Genomic DNA, 6,001 nt, shown 5'->3' with positions numbered 1-6,001 from the left:
CAGTATCATTTCAAGGGCATTCTCCTTCTGAAAGACAAAATGTTGCAATTATTACCTTTGTTATAAGGTATCCAGCAGGTACTCTTAAAGACATTGTAGGAGCTATTTCTCCATTTTCAGTTAAATCTTAGAATTTAGATTATTTAGTTTATTTGTATTTTGTTTCTTATTTTCTAGCTGATTAGAGACAACTTGCTGGGAGCGCTGCTGATCGCCGGCCAGTTTGTCATTCCTGAGGTTTGAAAAGCCTCTATAGTTTTAAATTATTTGATAACTTGGCTTTACTTCTGAACCAAATATGAGGATTCGCAGCGACTCAATGTTTTAGTATTTTCCATTACTGAATTAATGTCTAAATTAAAAAAGGGGTTGCCACCTTTCATAAGTTTCAATAAGGAACACCTACCACGGCTTCTCATGTAGATTATGAAAATTGTGAAATGAAAATGTGAAAGCCAATAATTTCATTTCTCATAATGAACAAAGACTGTGATGGACTGGCTACCTGTCCAGGTGTACCCACCTCTCGCCCGCTGCTGGTGCGAGATGGGAACAAATCATATACACAACAAATCGCTTCCCATATCGCTTCAATACGGGACGCAAAATACTGGACTATTTTGTATTTTATAGGGCGAATAGCAACTCCAGTGCTAACTAAATAGGCTACTTAAATTTTCCCAATTAATATTTCTTTATTCCACTAGCACGAAGCTAACGTAGCCTGGTAAGCTACAGTTATACGAACTGACATCTGAACATCCACTTACCTTCACTTGACGTTGAAAAAGTCTTCTTGTGGCAGAGAATAAATTATCTGTATTTCTTAATTTATGTCGAGCACGAGCTGCAGCGCTGAATATTGTATTAAAAACACGAGCATTTGAGCTGGACTGACCTCTCATTGTGGACCACGGACTAGCACAATAAAGTAGCCTAAGGCTTAGTGATGTGTCGGTCGCTAACGATCCGGCTCTAAGAGCATTGGAACCGGCTCCACAATGGGAGCCGTTTTAGGATCCTATTTGGGAGCCGGGTTTTTTTCTACAGTATATCGCTGTCTCTCCGCCTCCCTGTCGTTGTGCTTGTGCTCTGCAAGTGCCAGAGCCGATAGTTTTTCCCCACATCGTTTTTTTTTTTGTCCTGCGGTGCCTCGCTGTCTCTCCCCCCCTTCTCCCTCTCCTTGCGCGTTTTGCTCTTCTGTCAGTGCTAGAGCGGAGAGTTTTTTTCCCCTTTTTTTCCCTCGGTCGGTCCACTGCCCTCATGTCAAGCGTGTGCTCCACACATCTGACCAATCACACATAACACTGAATATTATTTGATATTTGTATTGTGGCACCTTTTCTGTTATGAAGCTGCTTTGATACTTTTTCGTATTGTGGTGGGTGTTTGTATTTATATTTAACTGTTTAATTTATTTTAAGTTATTTTTGTGGAAGTGGTGCTATTTTGTGATAATTTAATTGGTTATAATAAAAGGTTTATTTATAAAGCATTGTTATGCGGCATTTTTACTCATCATAAGTGCTTAACAATGTCAATAATGAAACAAAATATTATAAAATTAGGTTTAAGCTATTAATTAATTAATAATGTCAAAAATATATATGGGGAGCCATTTGGGAGCCGAAAGAGCCGGCTCTCCACAGTAAGAAGAGCGATTAGAGCCGCATCTCGAAAAGGAGCCGAAAATCCCATCACTGCTAAGGCTGAAATACCATTTGGCGTGAATGGTAGCATTTACGCCAAAATGCTACGTAAATCTGTGACGTTTTGACTAGACATAGTGGAAAAAGTGAAGCACAGAGTTGTTCATTCAAGCTAATAACTACCATTGAATACATTGTAATATAATTGACTTGGTTGTGAAAGTCAATTTTTTTGCATTCTGAGGTGTCAACTTTGATTCAGACTGAATTAATAACACTTCTGAAGGAAAGAAAGCAAATATTTTGGTTACTCTCACAACATACTGAAAGGAAATGATGTCATATTTTCAATCTGAGTCACGTGTGAAGAAGTTGGGGAGAAGTGCTTGGAGAGCTTCGTCCGTTTCGGCATGGGGAAGAAAGAATGATTAACGTCCTAGCACGTCATCAAAGAATAAACCTGCGGTAAGGACTAAACTAAGCTGATGTAAACGTGTCTTAACAAGCCTACAACTGTATTAATGCAAAAGACTGAGTTAATGTCACCTGTAGTGATGGTGAGATGAAGCCTCATGAGACATTGAACCACTTGAGCCAACTGGTTCGAGAAAGGGTTCATTTCTTGAAGCTTCATGTGCACACGAAACCACCTACTGGCCAGGTGTATAATCACAGCCAGCTGTATCTTAACACGTGTGATGCATTGAATTTTTGTCTATTATGGCTCTTGGGAATGACTTCACAAAAGATGTAGGACGAAATCATTTGTCTACATAAATTATGTATACACATATGTGTATAATAAAATATTGTTTGAATGTATTCTCTGTGTGTAATTATTCCCCAAATAGTAGTGTCATGTGATATGGCATGTTGTGTAATAATGTTTTTCTGTGACTCTAGAAAAATGGCATGGGCAGAGGACAGTGAAAGTGCTTGTGGAACTAGGGAGGGGGTAGTGAATAGGCTAATGCTTGTGTAACTTGGATGATTTCATGCATTTTTATTAAGAAACAACAATTTCTCCACAGTTTTTGGTTTCAAACGATTTCTCTTTTTTGACACTACATGGATGAGGTGTTATTATTGTACCCCAACTCCTTGGAGCACAATAAACACCTCACCTTTACAGAAAATAAGAAACAGTGAAAAATACAGTTCCTCATAAGCAAACCTAATGCATCTGCAAATGTTCAGTTCACTTTACCTTGTTAGGGCTTATCAAATCGAAATGTTCCCACATAGGGGAAATCCTCCTCTTTCTCGCCGGCTCCATCCTACTCCTATCCTGTCCTCGCGCTCCTAAATCTCCTATCTATCTCTATCTCTCTCTCTCTCTCTCTCTCTCTCCCCTAAACTCTCCAAACACCAAACTAACTGTCTCAAACTAAATAACCACTATCCAAACTCTGCTATCCAAACTATCAAAACTCTATCCACTCTCTCAACTGACCGCAACTCGCCTACAACAACCCACATTTTGAATGGAGCCTGTGGGATTTCTAAAGCTGTCAAACCCCGCGCCAAAATCTGAGCCACTTCCCGAAGCAGTCACGTGGTACAGCCGGGCAGCGAGGCTTCGGACGTCATCGTTTTCAGCTCCTCCCCTAAATGAAGCAAGCTTCGATACGCGCTTTACGGAAACGCCCCCTCCATTACTCGACACACGCCTCGAAGCCTCGCCACATCACGTAACATCACTAATAGTTATTGTAGCTAAACTTATTTTCTGTTATAACCTGAGCCAGTAGGAGCAAATAGATATAGACTTAGAGGGGTCCTAGGATTGAACCTTGGGGTACACCACATGTGACTTCCGTCCACTTTGGATAAAAGTTACCCATTAAAACAAAGAAATCCCTGTTGGTTATGTGAAATTCAAATCAACTGAGGACAGTTGTTCCTGTAATATGTCTGTTGGAGCTATTTATTCTTTATTTCTTTATCCATTTGAATTTTGTTAGTTAATTCTTAAATTTATATGTTTTGTATTATTTACAGAGTTTATTTGCAGGTTAATAATTATTAATTCTATTTATTTTTTGTTTTATTATTTTTCTTATTTATTTTTTCTAAATAGACAGGCAGTAATGTGGGTCAGTCCACTTTCTATAAGTGTAGGGGCCTGGTAAAGGACCAGCAGGCATTTGGGTTTGGTGCCTATGGTTTTTACCAGAGCAAGAAAAGTAGACAGGAGAACAAAGGAAAGTTTGAATGTTGTAATTTTTTGCTGGAAAGGAAAATAAAAGCAACCAAGACAGTCAACAAGATTGGACTAAATCCTGGTACCGACTTTTAGATCTCTTCATGGACAGGCGCCAGACTATATTAAGAACCTCATCCAGCCTTATGTTTCGACTAGGAGCTTCAGGTCGTCCAATCTGAACTTGCTGATGGTTCCTCGACCCTTTTTAAGACTCGAGGAGACAGATCTTTTAAAGCTGTGGCGCCTCGCCTTTGGAATGAGCTACCTTGTACCATTCGATCTCTGGATTGTATAGACACTTTTAGGAAACAACTTAAGACCCACTTTTTTAAACTTGCTTTTTAGCTTAATACTGTGTTTTATTGTTTTGTATGTTGCTTTTAATTATTTTATTTTTTTTATACACTTTGTGCAGCACTTTGTGACCCTGGTCTGTGAAAAGCGCTATAGAAATAAAGTTTACTTACTTACTTACTTACATTAAACTTCTTTTGCCTGCGTGAAGAATCTTGACCCCAGTGCCTCATAGTGGCTGATGGAACTTTTATTGGATGTTTGGTTTGACAAACAATCGCCACTACAATATCATTGTCAACACTGAGGTCCAATAGAACCAGCACTGTGGTTCTTCCACAGTCTGTACTTATGTGGATGTAACTGAACATACTCAGTTCTGTGGTAACCACGGAAACCAGACTGAAAGACATCAAAGTGGTTGCTAATCTTTAGGATGTTATTTAGCTATTCAAACACTTCTTTTCCAATAATTTAGCTTATACAACAATATTGTTGACCTACCTGCTGGATTTAAAAACACACAGACCTCAGTTTGTCAGAGCTGGTAAAAGGTTCAGTACAAATCACATCATTAACCCTCTAATGCATGAGTGACTGACTATACAGTCTTTAGTAAGTGGAGACGTATTAGAATCAAAGTGTTCTTATGCTACTTTTGTCATTTTGTTTCAAAATAATGTTTTGTGTAAAACTTTCTGCTATATTTTATTCCACACAAGAATTATGTCATGTTTGAAATGTTTTGATTTGTCACTTTTTTAAACATTTGTAAAACAATTTATAGAACATTTTTAAAACGAAATGACAACAGCAATTTCACAACAGCAATGATGAAACACAAACTTCACATCACATTTCAGAAAGACAACAAATAACATTTCAAAAGTGATTAAGATGTTCTCCAAAATACTGTTACAGTTTTCAGTTGCTTTATGCTTCTACAGATGTCACTAGCTTGATAACAGGTTCAATGAGCAGACAGACTGAGAAAGCGTCCACGTGAAAACCAATTTTAGTCAACTGCCACCTGTTAACATAAATTAGGGGCAGGTGGGTCAGTTGTGTTGGGGCTATTGGTAATCTTCCTAGTCCTTGTGGTAGGGGACCTTCCCCCACCCACCTCAACCACATTTTTTGTCCACTGACACTGCTTTTGACTGAGTTTATTTAGTTACTCCAGTAAAGTATGAAATGCTTGATGCACTTCATGCTTTAGGCAGGCATACTCTCATAATCTGTAGAGGCAGACAGATTTGTCATCAAAAGTTATCAGCTACAGTTGACTTTCAAAAAGAGATGAAGGTGAGCATTCTAGCACCAGAGCAAACAGGGTTGGGTTTAGGCCTGTCGCGATAAACGATAAATCAATTAATCGTACAATAAATTAAAACTTCCGACTTCATTTTAAGTATCGGCATTATCGTCTCTTCTGACCTTTTTCTCTTTCTGTTGATGACAGTGAATGAAAAAAGGCTCAACTCCGGTGCTCTCCACTGACGCCCCCTTCCTCATTTCCTTAGTGTAATGCCCAGCGCACACTACACGATCTTAGATCTGTCGGCCGATTGTCGGCCCATTTTCAAAACCTGAGACCACCCATTAGCCAACAGAAATCCTAGCTATATCGGTTCGATCGGGTTCGTTCCTGCCGTGTGGTGTCCAACAATGGGCACAAAATAATGGCTACAAGTTCAGTGAACTAATTTTAAAACCAGGCATTAATCAATGCTTTACTACAATCTACCTGCAATGCATGTTGCTAGTGTCAGCGTAAAGTCCTGACTGAATGAAAATTATTACAACCTATTCATGTCACGTTAATGAAGAACAGCTGAAAAGTTACCGGGTT

This window comes from Xiphophorus couchianus, chromosome 8 (genome assembly GCF_001444195.1).
Source record: "Xiphophorus couchianus chromosome 8, X_couchianus-1.0, whole genome shotgun sequence".
Lineage (NCBI taxonomy): Eukaryota > Metazoa > Chordata > Actinopteri > Cyprinodontiformes > Poeciliidae > Xiphophorus > Xiphophorus couchianus.
The sequence above is the reverse complement of the archived record's forward strand: the minus strand, read 5'-3'. Positions refer to the sequence as shown.